The 21,154-nt window shown below is 36.6% G+C and overlaps 3 protein-coding genes across 11 annotated transcripts in view; 1 reads left to right on the top strand and 2 right to left on the bottom strand.

Annotated features, from left to right (window-relative positions):
• LOC126038182 (uncharacterized) overlaps window positions 1–6,631 on the bottom strand; it is a 178,771-nt gene extending 172,140 nt beyond the window's left edge. For both annotated transcript variants that reach the window (XM_049799543.1, XM_049799544.1), the window contains exon 1: window positions 6,531–6,631. The gene's annotated coding sequence lies outside the window, so the exon portion shown is untranslated. The remainder of the gene's footprint in view (window positions 1–6,530) is intronic.
• Window positions 1–21,154, top strand: part of ZW10 (zw10 kinetochore protein) — a 563,481-nt gene that overhangs the window by 343,781 nt on the left and 198,546 nt on the right. The window lies entirely within an intron of this gene.
• NCAM1 (neural cell adhesion molecule 1) overlaps window positions 1–21,154 on the bottom strand; it is a 152,673-nt gene that overhangs the window by 124,880 nt on the left and 6,639 nt on the right. The gene's annotated exons all lie outside the window — the stretch shown is intronic.

Raw genomic sequence — 21,154 nt, 5'->3', positions numbered from 1 at the left:
CCATCAGCTTTTGTCAGTTATATTAGAACTGTGTTTTCCCAACCCTTCAAATATACCATGTGGACTGATTTTCAATAAAGATATAGGAGGACTAGCTTTCCCACCCCTGGAAAAATCTGGTATCATCATGCTGTTAGGAAAATCACGGCACTGACAAAATCTTACTCACAGTTGGGAATTCACATGTTTTTAAGCTGCTCACATCAAATGGAAAAGATCTTGTGTGCATAGTTTTGACAAGTCTTAAAACAAGGAAATTCAGTCAAGAGCTTTTTACAGGAGATGATCGTTTAAATGAATTTAAAAAAAAAAATAAAAAACAAGCAACTGCTGCCAAGTTAAGTCTTGGCCCTAACTTTTTTTGGAAGTGCTTTGTGGGTAGACAGCTGAATGGATTGTTATACGACTTGTGCTGCTGGCATCTATTATTTCCGTTTTTCTGTTCTTTGGTTGCATATGATAGTTTTGCTTGCACAAGAAATATCAGTTCTGTAAAAGGGCATCTGTACTGAACAGTGTTTTAATGTTCATTTTATATCATCTGTGCACATTTAAGAAAATAAGTCTTTTAGTAAAGCTTCTGCAATTGCAAGTTAGACAAGACAAAAATCTGGCCATAGACTTTAGGTACCATAGTGGGAAGGTTATTTACTAGACTGCTGTGGCTTTCCAGAGGACCAATCTATTTCACTGAAATTCAAACACTGTAAAACAAACTGTTCCAGGTTCGGCCTCCAGTCTGAGGGGTAATTAGATCTCCAAAGAGTTTTGAAGTACCCAAAGGTGAAGAAATACACATAAAGAAGGTAATAGCTTCTCTGGACAAACTTTATCCTTGGGGAGAAATGATTGAGTTTACAGATATGCAAACCTTTGTCTGAATGCCAGTTATCCAGAGTTTCTGCTGTGATATGAACAGCAAATATAAAATAATGTGATATTAAGACAACTTTTCATCTAAGGGAATGATTTAGTATCAATACAGCTTTCTTAATGTCTTCCACCTTGTCACATATGCTGTGGAACACTGGACAAATACACAGATGATAATATCCACTTACAGCTTTCAACTGTCTTTCCACAAAGGCATAGAGAAGCACCAAACTAAAATGCTCTTAATCCCCTTTTAAAGTGCATGCATGTTAAATATTTAGTTGGTCACAATACAGGTGCTTCTCAGCAAAATACTGGCTTTATTAGAAACGAGGCCCTCTGTGAAAATGGAGGTGACTAACAAAGTATTTACAGCTCTTCTGAATCAGACCTGTTTCTGAAAGTGGAATCTTAATATTCAAGGGCTCCAGAGAGCTCTGGAAGTGAATTAGGATGGTCAGGGTTTAGAATTATTTTCTTTGGGAAAAGCACTAAACAATCTTGTGACACAGACAGACCAAGAGACAATGACTCATCATTTGCTCATTTAAAAAAATAAATTTTAAAAAATCATCATCATCATCCATCTCTCCTGAAGATGACAGTAGTTCTCTTCAAAACAATGGAAGAGCCCACACATCCTTTTGTCTTACAAAATTTTAGGTGTGCTAGGAAAAAAGGACCTTCTTTTGGTGTTCCATTATTTAACTCAAACATTAGTGGAAACAATTAAAAAAAATCAAAAAACCTGTATTGCTTTGAGAGTAGCAGTAGAGTCTGACAAGAACCAAACTCAGTATTCTGTTTGAGAGCGTGCCATCAATTAGAAGGCTGATGTTAAAATATTGTCATTATTTTATCTTGTTCTTTATACACTTTGGGGACATGCTTACTTTAACTGTAACTGCACACCACTTTCAATTGTCTGACATAGCTTTTATTTTGTTTCTGTAGGTAGTTGAGTATATTCTATCTTGTTTCTCTATTGAAATGAATATGTATTAAACTACTTAATAGTTCTTGATCACTTTTCTGTCAAACATACAGGTAAGAAATAACAGGGTTTGGAAATGAAAACAACTAGAGCCTTAGAAAGATTCTGTCTGACAAAAGCTTGAAAAGACTAGGATTATTTGTTTTGTGGTTATGATGAACAGAGTAATATAGAATAACATACAATATAGAGAAAAAGTTATAAAAAGGCTAATAGCCGTGTCTAACGAGCAAAAAGATATCAAAGGACAGGGAAAGACAACACATTTAATGATCACAAGAACATTGTTAGTATTCCAACATCAGTCTTTGCAGAACACATAATGAATGCCCAGAATGCACTAAGTCGCAGAATAGAATTATGCTTTTACAGTGATACTGAAGACATCCTCTACAAGATGTTTCCAGCTGTATTTTTTTTTTTTTTCCAGAGCAGAAAATCCATCAAGAACCAGTGTAGGTATAAACTGCCCCTACTGGAATATCATGCTTTTATCATCCAAGACAAGACACCTGGAGCCAGCTGCTGCCAGATACAGGAAAAGTGGACTGGATAGTTAAGAGATCTAGTTAGGCATAGCAATTCAGAGGTGACAAAATAAAGTTAGTGCTTTGTATCACACTAAATCAACACAGACTGTGGTAGTAGCGCATTTTCACACCTTTAAGAAGTTGTCTTGAACTATTCTTTCAAGAGCAGCCACTGTAAATTATTTAATACCACCAATGCACAATAAAGACAGCAGCAGTACAGGATGCTTAGCACCTTTCAGTTCAAATGCTTGGTACACCTACTGATAATGCTCAGGAAAGCTATCTTAGGACTGAATAACACTGCAATAAGATACATTCTATCTTCTGAGTACTTCCCAGCTGTTAGATAAAGGATTGCTCTTATGAGCATATCAGTAACGTACACAGGCACATCTCCTACAGACACTACAGGGGAATAATAGGTCTTAACACTTTTTTTCTTTCCTTTAATAAACAGCTAATAAAATTCCAGACTACATGGCTTCCATACTGAGACCACCCAGTGAGGAGTTGTAAGAATTTTTTTTTTTTTTTTCACAATTACACATTATTAATTATTTTCCTTTGACCAATGCTTTTACATAGTACCTCTTATACTTTAATGATGTTCAGTTTGTTAAGCTTCAATATATTACTACCAGCCAGGTCTATTTCCCCCAGACTGCAATAGGAGCTGTCACTAATAGATTGGTTTAATTCTTTTACCCATGCCATTCCAACAGCTTACTGACATTCTGGCAAATACCATCACCCCTAAGGCTAGTCAAGTCCAAACCAAAATAATCAGGAAGCACACAATATACATAGAAATATCAACAAAGATTCCTAATACTGTGCAGAATTATAATTTTCTTTAAACAAATGGATTAGCCGATGGATTTGGAGGCAATTAGAAACACTCTACAAAAAGACCCTCAGCACAGCTAATAACATCTTACATGAAGCAGAACATCCAAAGCTTAATTGATATGACAATCACAGATACAGTTATTTCCCAGGTATCTGGACATAAGTTGACACACCTGTTACGTGACAAGTATAATACGAAGAACTTCCAGGCTGCTCTTCCCTGAAGGTTTAAAAAATATGTGAATGAGATCATTCATAACTCACAATAAATGTATTCCTCCTTTGGGGGGGTGAGGGGTGGTGGTGGAGTAAATAAAAAAGTCAAGGCTATAGTAAGACAAAAGGCTTAAGTGTATTTGGGGCCAGGGAGGTGTGTCTGAAACCAGAATCTGAGAAGTCTCAGTAGTCACCACATTATAAATCCAGACCCACACTTTTAAACAGAGTGGAATTATCTGCCAGATTTTAGAGACAGAATTCCTAAAAAGATACCTCATGAGTTTTTGAACTACCTTTCTAGCCGTCACCCTCTCCAGCAGGTATAATCACTCATGCAGAGCTACCCTGCATCTAAATGTTATGGATTCTGTGTGTACAAAAGCCTCTTCAACAATCCTCAGTTTTATGTGTTAGATACAGTAGCGCAATACTGATATGAACTAGGACTTCATGTCCAAGGACAAAATTTCTTAAGTTCTGACATAAACAGCAAGTCTTAGAGTTCTGGCAAATCTTAAACAGAAATGCCTTCCAACTGAACATACTCTATTCTATTTACAGTGTAAATCAGAGGCTGTTCACGCTCACAGCTTAGCAGCCAGTAGAGTAAGGGTACAAAGCAAAGTGTGAATATTACCACATCTCAAACCACAAATATGTACGTAGATCACACTCACAAGCCCATGACAAAGCTCTGGCCTCTCCTATATTCAAATTGTTTCACTGGACAAACAATTTGGTTTTTGCTCAATATACCATTGTTTTATACAACAGTACATGAGAAATGCAAACAAGAAACTAAAATTGAGCAACCCATGTGAACAGTACTATTCAGCTGAGATCAATCCACTCCTGCTTAAGACTTACACACCATTCCAATTTGAACTATCTAGAAACAAGGACAGATGCCAACACAGGAGCAGACAAAAATATGAACTTGAACCACAGAAGCATAAATCAGTTTAACACCTAGCCTTAACATCTGGCGACAGGTTCTTCTGTTTAATGCATATGCACTTAGGCTGCCATAAAATAAGGGTGCATAAGTTAGTAGGGTCAGAGAATCTCAATGGTAGCTAGAATCTGTCTGCTAAAGATTTGTAACAGAAAAAGATAACAATCAAAGGTTGGTAACTGAGTATTTGGAAAAAAAAAGTCTCCCACCACATTCAAGGACAAAAATGGCTCTACAGAAACAAGAGCTGCAGGCACGATATTCAGCTGATAGGAACTGTGCTTAGTGGAGCTACACTAAAAGACATGCACCACTCATCTGACTCCAGGTACCTTCTAGGTCTTATACCAGTGAAGGCAAACCATATTGTCCTCTAAATAAAGCCCTGCCTACAGAATCTCTTGGTAAGACACTGGACAACATCATGCCATTGACATTTATAGGAATGGAGGATTCAACTCCTGACTGCATTTCTTCAGTATATAAACATCCTTTTAAAAAGGACTGCATACTTGTATTCAAAACAAAGCACCACCAGAATTTATGTGTCTCAGTGTGTGGAGAAGAATCTAAGAACTGCAGCTACAAGAGGAACCTGATAGATAGTAAACATCATATTTACAACACTTCTGACTTCAATCATGCACTGTAACATGCAGTGCAGCTGCACAGTTGTAAATATCCACAGTAACTCCAGATAATTTAAACTCTGGAGTAATATGTAGGTATTTCATGTCCAATCGAACTTATTCCTAAAATCAGTACTGACTTATAAATGACAGGGTATTTGAGTTTTGTTAAAAAGCATTTTCTTGTGGCAAAAACACTAAGCCTTGTTTATTCTTGTTTTGATTGTACTTCCTCAAAAGTCTGTTTCAAAGATTGTCTGTATCAAACAATAAAGTGTACCACTAATAAATTAATTAAAATACATATTTAATTATTTGTGTTTCTTCTGTATCTGATGAAGAAAAAGCCAAAACCAAGTAACAATTACCACAGCAAGCAAAAACTTCTGTCCAACCAGAGAGCTCCAAAGTAGTACAAGCTAGCAATTGTTTGTGTAATTTAACTTTCTACCACGTAAGCTCATTAAAAAAAATGCACTCAGGAGGCCTGTTTCTGAATTAGAACTAACATGCAAGGTGATTTTGTTATCAGCCAGTACCTCCTTGAACATCCTAATCCTTTACTTCATCAGAACAGAGATAATGAGCTGCAATTACAGCCATAAACAATTTAAAAAAAACTTGGTTAATGATAGGGTAAATATAGCGAGTGATCTGCAGTTTTTGTAGAATAATTTTTGAGTAACATCATCTTCTGTGAGCGGCTGATGAACATACTAAAAACCCAAACCAGATACTTGGCCTCCTCTGACCAGTACACTACCAAGTAAATGCATACAATGCTTTGCATCACTGAAGTCCCACTTGAGTTTTACTTTTAATCACCTGCTCTATTTCCCCTACTCTTCCTAAAATTTCTGCAAACGTAAAAACAAACTTGCAAAGTGTTAAAGAATTTACAAACGTGGATTTCTCTTGGTAACAGATGGTATAAGAACCATGGTATCTCATATATGCATGAAAGCATGAATTTAGTCAGTTCTGTCATTTAGTTAAACAACAACAACCCTATGAGAACATGACTCACTATGATTCTGAAAAAAATTATTACCGTTGAAAATAAAAATGAGAATGTATTTTTAAGCTTCCTTGAAACCTAATAAATAGTCAGATACAACCATCCAATCCCATATAGAAATCCCTGAATTTAAAACAGAGAGGCTTTGCAGAAAGATCTAGATAGACTGGAACATTGGGAATCATCAATGGCATGAAATTTAACAAGAACAAGAACTGGATTCTGCATCTGAGACTGAGTAACTTTGGGCACAAGTATAGATTGGGAGAGGAATGGCTGGAGAGCAGCCCTGCAGAAAGGGATCTGGGGGGGGCTGGTGGACAGTGGGCTCAGTACGAGTCAGCAGTGTGCCCTGGCAGCTGGGAGGGCAAACTGCATCCTGGGGTGCATCAAACACAGTATGACCAGCCGGTCAAAAGAGGGGATTATCCCACTGTATTCAGCATTGGGGCAGCCTCACCTTGAGTACAGTGTGCAGTTCTGGGCCCCACAGTTTAAGAAGAATGTGAAGGTCCTTGAGTGCATCCAGAGGAGAGCAACAAAGCTGGTGAAAGGGCTGGGAGGAATATCCTGTGAGGAGCGGCTGAGGGCTTTGGGCTTGTCCAGTTTGGAGAAAAGGAGGGTGAAGGGCGACCTCATTGCTCTCTACAGCTTCCTGAGGAGGGGATGTGGAGAGGGAGGTGCTGAGCTCTTCTCCCTTGGGATCCAGTGAGAGGACGCGTGGAAATGGTTCAAAGCTGTGTCAGGGGAGGCTCAGACTGGAAATTAGGAAGCATTTCTTTACTGAGAGGGTGGTCAAACACTGGAACAGGCTTCCTAGAGAGGTGATGGATGCCTCAAGCCTGTCAGTGTTTGTGAGGCGTTTGGACAATGCCCTTAATAACATGCTTTAACTTTTGGTCAGCCCTGAATTGGTCAGGCAGTTGGAAAAAGAAAAATCATCTTCTACTGTTACTTTACACCACTTCCCAACCTTAACCCAAACCAACGTGACAGTGCTTCTCTTATCTTCTGTTATCCCCTCCCCACCCCTCCCAGATGCAAGACCCCTTCTTACAAACACGTAATTAATTGATAGATCCATTATCTCCAGTCTTCTTGTTGTTTTTTAAAGCACCTAACTTTCAGTGCAAGAAATAACGATTTTCTGGATAGAGACACCCCCCCTTCACATGCACAAATCAGGAGTGAATTAACCCAGTTCTCTCTATGCATTCTGGCCTGCCCACTTCACAAAATACCACAGGAAAACACATGCATATTCTCTGAAATACTAGACAGACAAATAGCTAAATTTTATCTATGCACAAGCAATGTCACTCCAATTAAAACTTTTCTTGAAAACTAACTCTCAGCTCTCTCCATTTACACTAGATTTTTTCCCCCCTCTTAAGTACACTTACCTCTGAATTAAGCTGGTTTTTCCCCCCCTTCAAGGACAATTCTTCCCTTAATTCTCATTTATTTGTAAGCATTAAAAGACTTCTGCTTTTAAAAACACGTTTGCTAAAATTCTGACACAGTACTGAAGTTGAAATGATAGAATTTCTAAGCAATTTCCTGCCAATGATTTATATTAAGTGTTCTCCTTTGCATCTTATGCAATACCATAAACTTAACACTAAACGAAGAAAACAGCAAGGAAAAGCAGTTTGAAGTTAGAACAGTGATCCCACTGTTTCTCCAAGACATCAAAGCACACGATGCAGCTGTTCATAATGGGCAAGCGCTCAAGGGAACATGTGAGCTTACGCCTGAATTTGATTAATTGGAAATGACATCACGATTTATAACACAATTTTCTAATTCTAAAGCAGTAATCTACAATGAATTAGACAAGGCTCATATAGGACCTGCTCAACTTTTAATTGGAAATAACTGCATTGTCATCTTTCCCCTTTTCTGCTTTTTCCATGCAAAAGAGGAAGAAATATACGAAAGAAGAAAAAAGAAAATGTTACCTTTTATGACAGAAAACCAGAAGAGCAAGTCAGAGCTTTAGAGGTTAAAATTTACACTCAAATTATGACAATATACTATAAACAAGAATGATAAGAGTGCAAGTGGTTGATATTGAAGCTTTCCATTAAAATGGAAATGCCTTGTAAATGCATGAAGATGTGATTTTTCTACTTCATCTCTTGTTAACACTCATGTTATGCCTTTTTCTTTTTTTTTAATTAGAAGGAAAAAAACCAACCAACCAAACATGAACTTGAGTTGCCTCCAGAGTTGTAAATTGAAATTTCGAAGTCTAATACATTTCCGATGCAACTTCACATGCCCAGGAATTGGGAGATTCTTGATACTATCTCCTCCATGGCTGCATGATCTTGTGAGCAGTTATTTCCTCCATCGAGGTGCTCCAATGGACCACTCTGCCAAGTTGTACGTGTAAGAAAGTATTCACGTCACTTAATACAGCAGCTCAAACTATGACCCAAGGGTCCCTAGACTTCCCAGACAGTGGAATGGGACAAGTGTCTTCACAGAGTTTTCAGAGTACTTAGGTTAAGTAACCATCTGTCCGATTCCACACTTTAAATTGGCTTCTGAAGGTTTTTACCACTATTCTCCAATTCTGCAGTAGAAAAAGCCACTACCTGACACAGGCAGAGTAACTAGCTTCAATCATAAATGCTTACTGCTGTTTCTATACAATATTTTGTGGCCTTTAGGAACTTCTGTAATGTCTGATCACAGTCTGAAGACTATAAAGCAGACACCCAGAGGGCACTTACTTGCCACAAGGAACAATTGCATAACGCACAAATACTCTTATCTGTGCTCCATCTATAGCAGACCACACTGTTACACCAATGATGTTAAACTCAGTGTCAGTTTCTTTTAATTTGCAGAGAATGAGAATTACCTCTGTCATTTACACTCACTACAGGAAAAAAACCACCACAAAGCAGTAAACTTCCATGTTGTCATAAAAGTAAAAATACAATGATGAAAGTAACACAAAAATCTAGTCTAAATTAATAGCCACCTTGAAAAAAGCCACAAACAAGTAAAACCAAACCACAGTACATTACATAAATGTGTCATTACTGCACATGGGCACATACATTGCCTACTGATTCACATGCCATTTATTCAAATGTTCTTTTTTTAAAAATAGTAGGCATTTTTAGCCTTTAACAACTCCTCTTTCTTTACAAAATAATTATCTCCAGCACAGAGTTCTTTGCTACTGCCCTGTACCACATTAAAAAAAAAATGCAAATTATACTATGAGAATTATGCATAACTCACAGAGCTTATTGTACTTCTCAGCCATTCTTATTTTATTCACACTTTTTCAATCTATTTAACACATTCAGGTTGGATTGTTTGCGGATTTTTTTTATACATGCTATCCATCTCAACAGCAGGACTCAGCTCAACACCATCCAAGTTTGCTTCCAATAACAAGGAAGAACTTAACTGTTCTGTTTTTCTAAGCATGCAAAAAAGGGGGGGAAGGACATATGCAAAGCCTGCTTCCAAAATTCTTTCCCTTGCAAATCTATAAGCATAGTATTTTCCATCTGTTTTCAAAGAATGTCAGATAATAAATTACTATTCCACCTTCTGTTCTGGAAAACAGACCTTATACTTATCATCCGCCCCCGCCCCCCACCATGTCTCTACCCACCTCCGTCATCAGTCCTGATTGATTATCCCAACAGAACAAATCAAACAGACCTAGTTACGCTTCAGTAAATTTCCCCTTTTTAGGCCGATTTACAATTAGATTTGTGATATGTCCAAAGAACAGCAGGCATCCAGTCCCCATCAGCCTCAGAGGACAGACAGAAACTATTCCCAAGCACTTGTAGCCACACTTGACATGACAAAGTTATTAACAATGCATTTATACACTCATATCTAGAACGGTAATATCAAAACTTCAAATTGCAATTGCTAAACAATATGCAGCAAGCAAGACACAGAAATTATGAAGAAGAGAAAAAAATGGCAGTGGAAAAAAGTCACTAGGAAATATACTGATTATAACCCAGAAGGGTAATCTATTTTCATAAATTCTGTAAAATCTTTATTTGGTAATCTATGCCTGAATAAGATTCAAACAAATAACATTTTATCAGCTCATGCCTTTTATATACTATCTGAAAACACTATGTATGTTGTGGGATTTTTACAGTGTTCACCTACAGGCCATTTTAATTTAATAGGGAAGTCCTTGCATCATTAAAACAAAGCTACACTAAAAATGAAAACTGAACCACTTGGACAAGCATAAGACTCAAAGCCATGACAGATCACCAACTGCCTCCTCACAAAGGGTTAAATTCTTAAAGCACATAAATTTATGAAAAATTAATGGCATCAAGAGGGAAAAAGATTTTTTTTAAAAAATGTCAATTTCACTGGAAGAGAGTCTAGGCAGATGGCAGTGTGCTATGCTTCGTGAAAGATAACTACAATTATGTATCAGGAGCCGGAGGAGCAACTGAATCTATAGTTTAAGAGAAAAACAAAACAAAACAAAAAAAAACACAACAAAGCCTAAACCAGACAAAGAACATCAGCCCATAAATCAAACTGTTTCATGGTACTTAACACACAAATGCCTGAAGGCAGACTGCCAACTAAACAAAAATGTATTTCAATTCCCTCGTGTATCACTGTAGTGTCTTGTCTGATTAAGCCACTGTCCGTGTAAACATCTTGATAGAGGTTTTGCAGAGTCACAGCCTTGTCATATGGGTTTTAAACCTGCCCTTGCCCTGCCTCATGAATAACTTCAAGCAAAGAGCTGGCTAGCACAGGAGTAAGATTTGAGATCCTGAAAACTGGTTTCAGATGTGAAACTCATTTTTCAGGACTATAGAAAAACCCTGTGCCAAACAGGAGTAGACAAAGCCACCACCCGTTGAAAAAGTGCACTGACCTATCCCAACAGCACAGCAAGTCCCCGGGGTAATACACAGTTCAGTGGGTAGCTGCCATAAGTTCTACACACGACTCCAAAAAGTACAATTGAAGGATCAGAAGCCTGATGGTATAGACCATTCAACAACTACAATACTGATAAATGGCTAGAGATTTACTATCAGATTTTACACTTCTGAGACTCCAGGTTCTCCTGAAAGACTTCATCCCTTCAAATACAGGCCAGACAGAAAGCAGATATCGTAAACGACAAAACAGAGAGCCTGTTTTCTCTGGAAGACCACTTACTTGCAAATCACTTGCCAGGAAGACAGGAAATGCACAGTCTTTACTTTATGGAAGGAGGGGGACTGGAGGTGTACCTGTACATACTCTGTAAGCACAAGAGCAAGGGCTCCTGAGTTCAGACAAAAATCCTAAGAGAAGCTAAGCTCTCTTTTCTCTTCTGCGGCACCAGATTGAAACACCCACCAGTTCTGGATTCAAAGTCAACAGAGGCAAAACTGCAACACTGCTTATAGCTCCCCCTCAGCTCGATGGAAAACAAGATTAGATTAAGAAAATAAGGTACTGTTTGGTAGAACAAAGCCTTATTCAACATTTATTCTCATATAGCATCCTAAAAATCTCCCCTACTGGCTTGAAACCAAGGTCCATATGAGACTCTTACATTTACAATGCCATCAAAGGCAGTATTTGATGGCACATGCAATGCAGAAAAAAAGACGAGAGGTTAAGTTACTGCATGCCGTCCTCAAGCACTAGCTCTGAGCTAACTAGCTAATTTTCTACCCTGCCACAACTGTAAATAGCAGAACACCTACAGCTTTTGCAGACAAAGTTCTCTCTCCAGCCTCACAGTCTTCCAACTGCAAAGAGAAATTTCTTCCCAGCAAGCCAAAAATGGTCAACTGTTAAATGAGTCAAGGAGTACTCCAAACGTCTTTCTCAGAACAACATTTTCAAGGATGGCAGGGGAACATACCAGTCTAGCTCCTCTGATTAATCTGTCATCTTTGTACACTGGACATAGAGCTTGGCTCAGCATGACACAGAGCACCTTTTTTGAGAACTCTTTGTGTAACAACTTTACAAAAATAACTGTCATGGCCATTTCTACCCTTAGTGCTAGAATAAAATACGCTCATATCATATCCAAAGCCCTTCAGCACTATCATGTTGAAATCGTTTTGATGCTAACCAAAGATAGTACTTGTATGATCATAATCCCCCAGAAATACTCTTTCCTTCTCCTTATCAGACCAAGCTTCTGCATGCTGAGATGTTATGAGACACAATTACGAAAAACCCAGCTGTCCATCAAATGCTGCCTGCACCAATACATCGCACCAGTTTCTTGTCTTTAACATATGCAGAGGATGTTTAAGTGAAGAGGATAAAAAAAACTAGGCAATTATTTCTTCTGATATATCTTCTGAGTTCTAAATATTTTAAAAATATGCTTATGATTTGCCTATGCCACCCAAAATATCAGTTCATTACTCCACTTCAAAAGCACAGGGTCATGAAGGATACCATATATGTATACACAAGATAAACAGATTCAGTATTACTGATCTTCATCATCTTATTCATGTTTCCTATTCCAGAAGTAAAAATCTCCCGCCATAATTTACAAACTGCATTCAGTGTTTTTTTCCAGAAAAAGCAACTTTATCAACAGAACAATAAATTAGTGCCACCTAGTGGAGTTCAAAATCTTAACCTGGACAAGAGCTTTCAAATCTTACCCGTCTTTTACTTCACTGTCTTTAATTTATGACCTCTATAAACATCTAAATGAAATGAAAGCAGAAACAACTCAATAGATGTTCCCTGCAGTGCACACAGTTGATCTATCAAATGCATCAGTATAACATGCACTTAAGTCTTCCTCAACTTCTAGAAATCTGCAGAAGCAACAAATGAAGACCAATACATGTCTTCAACATCAGCAGAAACACATCTTTAGAGCTATTGAGCATGCAGCCAATAGCTCTGCAGTTACAATAAATATGGGCCGAAAATTAACAGAAATGTTCAATATAATGGAAAAAAAAATATTGCATCAATTTATAATTATTTTCCAGCAGTTAGGAAAATAAGAATGCATAGGGAGTCTTAACATAGTGATACCATCACACCTTAAAAAAAAAAAAAAAAAAAATTACTTTTACCGTGTGATTATATATTTCTCTGTTTCAGCCTCTCTGCAAGGGCACCAAGATCATTTATCTGCTATATGAAAGTAAAAACTATTACCATTAATCCACCCATCTGTGAGCTAATTTAAGCAACATTTACATGAGCTTCCCTACTTCTGTTAATATTTAGGATTGTTGCTATATGCCCAGTAGACTGAGAATGCTAAGTCTAACTGTAACACTGCACATTATTAACACTCATGTTCAGATTTGGTTTGAAACATATACAAAGAAATACCCTTGCAAGATAATCAGCCTTAGCCAGTATTCTTCACACGTAACATGAAAGAAATACAATGCAGAAGAAAACCCCAAACCATTCTAGATCTTTTGCCTTACTTAACAACTGACTCTTAAAAACCAAATACTTCTCAAAACATTACGTAATTTCTAAGGCTAGCTGCACAAAAACATCCTCTAGTATGCAAGTGCCATGTCCCAAATGAGGAAAAAGTATATCAGATGATGTAATATAGTCTTCCAATGTCTAACATGATATATAAAGCAGCAGCATAATCAAAGCTACCCCCATTCCACTGGACTTGCTTCCAATTCCCGTAATTGTAAGCAAGACAGGAATCTGGTATTAGATGTGCTGTCCACAGTGAGATAACAAGACCAGATCTCACCTATAAAAATGGAAGACAATTACAATGGCATTTGTCTAGCAACCAAAGATGAAAGTGCTTTTCCATCTCAGGACTAACAAACTGAACGCAGTCCAAACAAAACAGGAGCACATAACACAATTAATATTAAAAGATCATAATTTGTGCTAATGCAATTCCAGGCTTTTAAATAAGCACAAAATGTGATTATTTCACTTTCCATTGTTAAAATACAATTTCTGGGTTTTATGCGATTATAAGCAAGAGTACATCTCAAGCCATAATGCAGTGTTAACACACCATCATTTAACAAAAACAGGAGCTACATTGGCACTAGAATTGATCAGCAAGATAAAAAATTATTTACAGAGAAATGCAAAACCAATGGTAATTTCCTTGAGAAGAATCCATGTAACCAACCACCCATTCCTTTTTGTTGGTGTAAGCTATGCATTCTTTTCTCACGTCCCCACATTTTACTCATTTTGTGAAGGTGCAGAAGACTACAAACTGAGCAGAAGTACTTCAAAACTATAAGTACAATGCACAGTTACATGTGAAAGAGTAAGATATGGTCAAAATGCTAAAAGATTCCACACCACCCCAAAGTTACACAAGGAGGTTAATTCTTGTTAGGGCTTCCACATATCTAAGGAGTGAATTATACATCCTGTATATAAAACCAAGGTTATATTTTCTTTCTGAAATACTTGTTCTGTGGGCTACCATTTTAGCAAAATACTCGTTAATTTTAGTTATGTCCATCATTAAAATGTTCCAGTAAGAATACTGATTCCCAAAGAGCTTATATTTACAACGCTATCATTTAGCCCAAATGTGGTAATCTTTTTAAATTTACATCAAATATGTAAATACAGATACTTTAAAATGCTTCCGGATCTGATGCAGTGTCAGGCAGAGATATTTTTAGTTCTAATCCATTTAAAGTGCTGAATTCCAAGGGAATCAGCAGCATTGCTTTCACTCACCACTTCAACTAAATTCTTCTGGTCCCACTACTCACTGCAATCTCCAAGAAAAAGGAGATAAGATAAAACCATTCACCTGATAAAGTATCTTTACCTTGCAGGTACTTCTGTATGTCCCAATAAATAATAAATCACAACTGCATTTGCACACAAAAGACATTGCAGAAATACATAAATAATGCAGTGCCTTAACACATGAAATCAGTTAGTGTGGGATTTGCTATTTTTATCTCAAGTCTTATGTGCATGTACCAATTTAAGTTCATGAGAAAAAACTACTAGGAATACACAAAAGCTTCTGAATATGGAACTAACCATTCTCTAGACCTGACACAATGACTGTAGCTAGCTACAAAGCCACAAAAAAAGCGAACCTTAAGTTCATGGACAACTGCAACAGAAACAGTCAATGACTTGGTACATGTTTGGCTTGTAATTTCATCTAAACCTAGATCCATTCTCATAAAACAAGCATTTTCCATACACAGTTTCTTTTAACCAAAGTGAGTTTTGAAATCAGAATACAGTAGGACTTTCATCTATAGATAACTGGCGTATTCATCTTTTCTTTGGGGTTTAAGATTTTCAAAAGGTAGACAATAACTAAAACAGAGAGACAGGTTATCAGAAATTTAAGTGTACATATTAAAAAGAAAGTGACTGCTTTCATTTATTGCTATTATGAGAACAGTACAGCATTTAGCGTTTTCTCATTTACCACAAGTTATTATTTTAGCAATAAAATGATGCAAGCACAAAAACAACAAGCTTTTGTCTAACAAGTTTATTTCTACTATTGTTGTATAAGCAAACACAAATCATTGTTATTGATAAAAAAAAGAAATATTTGAAGTGTGTTTGCCCTGTGACTATGCACACAGGAAAAATACAAGGTAAACATCCCTCAGATATTGTTTCAACAGCTTTGCTCCAAGTACAAAGGGCATCTTTTTAACCTGAATATTCAATGTCTATTTAGCAAAATAATGGAAACATAACTGCTTCAGAAAATGTGTATTTAAAAGAAAGAGTCCAATTAAAACACTTCAATACACTGCAAGTCATCTTCTGGCAGAGAGACTGAGTAAAAGAATAAATCAGATAAGTATGAGTTTGTTTAATAGGTTACTTGATCATGTTTGGATGCTGATGATAAGTGAAGAGGAAGATTTCCGTTCTTGCAACACAACAGAACTTTAGTGTGAAATACTATGAAAAGCTGACAGACTAAGTGTTTTAAATACTAACAGTACTACTGTTCAAATGAGCTGAAAGCATCCAGCAAGGAAAAGATCACTGTATACTTAAGTTTTCTATACTTTTTCCTAATCACCCACAGCAAATCATTATTGGAAACAGCAGGTCAAATGAATTTTAGTGTGAGCAGCAAGGCAGGTCCTATGTGAAAAAAAATGCTTCCTCATAAGGTTATTTTTTTCCTCATTCAATCAAATTCCTATTTTTTTCAGCAGGTGTAAGGAAGATTACCACAACTCATTTCAACTCACAGGAATGTCCACTTATTTGAAAAGTGTGGTCTTTGGCCAGTCTGCAGTTTTACATTAATCTTTACTCAAGTACTCACTCTGACTCTTGCGCAGTAATCAGGTTAACAGGGTGCCCACTTGACATGATCCCTCCGTACAGTATTTCAGAACAGGTGAGACAAGTTCCTCCCTGAATATTACATTTAACTTGTGGTTAACAGTTTTGCACACATGCCTAAGTGCAGGATTTACCTCCTAATGAATGATACTACACAAAAGAAAACTGAACAAGAGCATGACCATAAAAAACACACTTCTTTGCTAGGAATAAAAGCATCCTACCAACAGAAATACCCATTTTCAAGTACCCTGAAAGGTACTTCAAGACAAAATAACTTTTATTCCATTAAACAGAAACATTTCACAGTATAGCCTTAATCTAGAGCTAACATTCATGCTAGCTTGAAGCGGAAAATTACAGTCTTCTCCTAGATACAAACACAAGCATGCACTGCAGTACTTCATTCTTTGCATTATTTTTGTCCATAAAGCACAAACTACTCTAAATTTGCTTGTACAAATGAAGTATTTTATGAAATATTCATTTTACAGAGAAATGGAGAAAAATGATAGAGCTGACTGGCCAAAGACCATCCGCAAAAAAGCCAATGGCAAAGCTAGGAGATGAATCCATATTAAATTAAATCTCTACTCCATATGCCATTCCTTTTCTTACAGGCCAATGAGTTCTCTTAAGCAAAACTCAGCTTAAAGACCAAAGCTGAAAAAATTCTGCAGCCAATCAGCTTTTAAACTGCAGATACAAAATCACTACAATAATAAACAAGCAATTGCTGCAGAACTGATAGAAAAACAGTGTTATTTCTTTTTCTTGTAGACATATCCAGCTGCGGAAAGACAAAAGCTAGAACGGAAAAAATGCTAGTGAGCTGAACAGAGCTAGAGAAGCTTTACATATGCAAAACAAGGTGTACATATATAGCTACAGTTCAGTCATGACAGAAGGGACAGAGAAATGACCAGCCAGAATTCTAGTGATGACAATAGGGAGAAAAGCGAAATAGTATTCATACCTCTTCATAGTATTCATTAAGATTTTCATTTATGATGGCTTTCTTAGTATCTGTTAGTTCTTGAAGACTACATGTCCATAACAAATGTATTTGAACATTTTATTTTCTTAATAGTATTCCAATATGCCTGGTTTTTTCTAACAAATACCAACCACTAGGGAGTATGTAATAAATGCTAAATGCCTTTAAGTTGCATCCTGCAGATCATGAAGAGATTAAACTCCAAAAGGATTTAGGGGACTATGGAGTAATTCTGTACGTCTGTTCACAACCCCTAAAAGCATGTTATACTTCTAAGGGATTATCTTTTGAAAACACTACAACTGAAATATGGTTATAGTAGTCTGTTCGTCTCAATTTTGCAGGCTTATTGTAATTTAATAAGTTACTTGGACAAGCAGCTGTTGATTATATTTTTCTAAAATGGTATATGCAAGTGTCTGATGACTGTTTCTCTCAGTATTAACATATTCAAAAACACAAAATGAAGTTCTTGAAAAATTATAATTAGCCAATACTGTGAGCATGCATTTTGCATGCTAGATCCTGAACTGCACAAAACATTGATAAGTGTTTTATACCCACAGCTAGAGAGAAAGTTTTAAAAATTATTATTTATAAGGCTTTCAAAGTACACGCAGAAGCGCACTGTGTAAGTGCATTGTTTTATCGTAACGATGCCACAGCTTGCACAACAATTCAACAACTAAATGTTGAGGCATCTATCATTAAAACACATCACAGATAGAAATATAACATCAACTTTAGTTGTATATATTATTTGCTACTATACTTAACCTCTACACACTGGAAGTGCAATGTGCTTTATATAAACATATGAAGACAATAAATGTGCAAAATAATGGAAAGTGTATTGCATAGATGGTTTGGGATTTTTTTCCTTCTGACTGTAGATGTGGTAACCGCAACGACATACAGGCAAAGCTTTGATACATTATGAAAATCTTTCCATTTCTACCCCGGAATATACGCACTTGCACACATACATCATAAGCCCAACCTTTCTGACTAAAATACAAAAAACTGTGAAATTTTATCAGAAGAATGCTCTTCCTATATTCTTGAATTAATAGCGTTACCAAATTTACACAAAAATTCCTCATGCTCACAACAAAAACCCCACTCTGTTCAGCTAAGATATGATTTTGTATTACAGATGGCAACAACAAAAACACCAAAAGCTCCATTCCTGTGATTAATTTCTGGAAAGACTTTTTCAAGTTAAAATCAACCTTACCCCAGCCAGAACATCAACACTCAAGATTTTTCTGCTCTCATTAGTTCATAGGATAACTGTTTCTAAAACTCCTACTGGTTTACATTGCTTCATTCATACCCTTGTGAATTTTACATTAACAGGAAACTACTTGATATTTTTCTGGCAGAACAAAATGACATTATTTCAGTGTGAGAAAATACGCCCAAGTAGTTGATAATGTGAAGATAAGCAAAAAAAAAAAAAGATACCAAGGACTTCAGCAAACCATAGAGCTCAATATTCTTGATTAAACACAAACATAGGATAACATCTTTGGATTTGGGATGTACAGTGATTGTATTAGATGTCTGAGCTGCAGTTTCTCCCTCCAACATATGTCTTTGTTTCTGCTGAAGGCAATGGAGAAATAATGTCACCACAGGAACAGATTTAGGTTTCACCTGTACTTACAACAGAAGTTATTGATAATGCTACTCATAACCACCACAGTCACAGACTCAATTTGCAGGCCAATACTCTTACCCATCGTGCCACAGCTCCTTTCAAAATAAAATTCCCACTACAGCATACTACATATATATATATATATATTTACACCTATATCTTTTATCTGTACATCTTCTCATTTAGGATAACAAGCAAAATAGTTTGAGAGCTGTCACGCATCGAAACATCTCTACCATTTGCTAAAGTTCACATTTCAATAAAAAGGTTTGAGTTTTTTGAGACTATCAGACATCTTCCTTGCTTATATGAGGATGTCCAACGTAAAAGTAACAGAAAAGCTCAGCTTTCCTGGATTTGCAACCAGAACAGAAAGAGTACAGACAAAGGTAGCAAGACCCCACATTGCTCCAAAGTTAACAGCTGAAGTAATGTAAAACCATATTATCAGAGAAGTGATGCAGACCTAAGAAACATTGCTATTCCAAAATTTATGCAACCTGAAAATTTCCCCAACCTTGACACCTTCCACATATTTTCCAAAGGTATCAAGGCCTGTATTCATAAAAGGCAAACACTAAACATTTCACCAATATTTTATTTTAAATCCCAATTGCCTGATAATCCATAGAATATTTGTACATTTAATTGAGAGTATCTTGCATCCTGTAAATTACATCATACAATGAGTCACTCCCCTCTTAACCCTACCCCCAGCATTCGGACGCCTTACAAGCCAGGACTGCTCCACATGAAATGCAATGACCAAATAGGACTGTTCTTCTACAAAACACTGCGCTAATTCTCCTGCATTCAGTCTTTCCACTTGAATGGAATAAAAACCCTTTTGAGAACAACAATTCCAATTCCCCCCCTTTTTTTCTCAGGCACACTATGGGACTCCTCAGTGCATGCACAATGCAAATAAGGCAAACTTCCTTTGAAAGAGTGATTAATATGCAAAGACAGCCTGCTTTTTAGTGGGATGTGAAGAACCACCAACAAGCATTTCCAAATTCTGAGGTTTCTTCAATTATTTCCAGTGTTTATTTTAAACATAAGATTATGCAATAATACCACACATTAAGACCAATTTGCCAATATTGTGCAAACACCACCAAATTGGCTGTTCATCTTTTATATCATATTTAAATGCAGCCTTGAATATCCTAGATAGGAAGGCACTGAAAAAAATAGGATTTAAATTTTTGAATCCTTAATATATATCAATCCTCATGTTAAAAAGACAGCATTTAAAACCCACTGTAAATAACTGTAGGTTGTTTTTGGTTTTTATTTTTTTTTAAAGAAATATTTAGGGTTGGGGTTTTTTTTAATAAAACAAGAAAGTTTACAATATTACAAACTAATTTCAGTGACAATTAACTAACTTCTTTATGAATATACTGCAGTTCCGGTAACATTTTTTATACAGTTCCTTTTGGGACAAGAGATACAATACATGAAACATCTGGAAAAGCCCATTCAGATTTGGAGACACTGGTTTTCTATTTCCATTTTATAAAACTTTCATCACTATTTGTCATCGTTTATCACCTGGTCAACTACACTTTCTATGTAAAACTCAGCCAGGACTCACCTATGGAAACAACCTTTCAAGTGCCAATATACCATACTCTGCCCAAAATGAGCTCAAAATGTAGTCTGAATATGTCCACTGACTCATTCTAACCCTTTACTTCACACACTTCCCAACCTTTTCACACAGGTTTACACACTGCCTTCCATGTCTTTGGAAAGGTATTTCAAGTTAACCAACATGGTAAATTATTATTAAACATAAAACAGTAACCAATAATTAACATTCTTCTTTATCTTAAAGATTTCAAGGTTAATATGTATCACTGATATAAACAAAAAATGAAAAAGTAAATTAAGTATTTAAATAAGCATAACCATCTATTATAACTATTTCTATAGCAGTAGTTGTACTAAAATCACAAAATCATTGAGGTTGGAAGGGACCTCCCAAGATCATCTAGTCCAACACTGGGAGGCAGCTACAGGAGGTTACCCAGTAATCTGTCCAGATGGGTTTTGAATGCCTCCATGGATGGAGGCTCCACGATCTCTCTGGGCAACCTGTTCCAGG

The sequence above is a fragment of the Accipiter gentilis genome, chromosome 5 (assembly GCF_929443795.1).
Source record: "Accipiter gentilis chromosome 5, bAccGen1.1, whole genome shotgun sequence".
NCBI classification, from domain to species: domain Eukaryota; kingdom Metazoa; phylum Chordata; class Aves; order Accipitriformes; family Accipitridae; genus Astur; species Astur gentilis.
The sequence above is the reverse complement of the archived record's forward strand: the minus strand, read 5'-3'. Positions and strand labels throughout refer to the sequence as shown.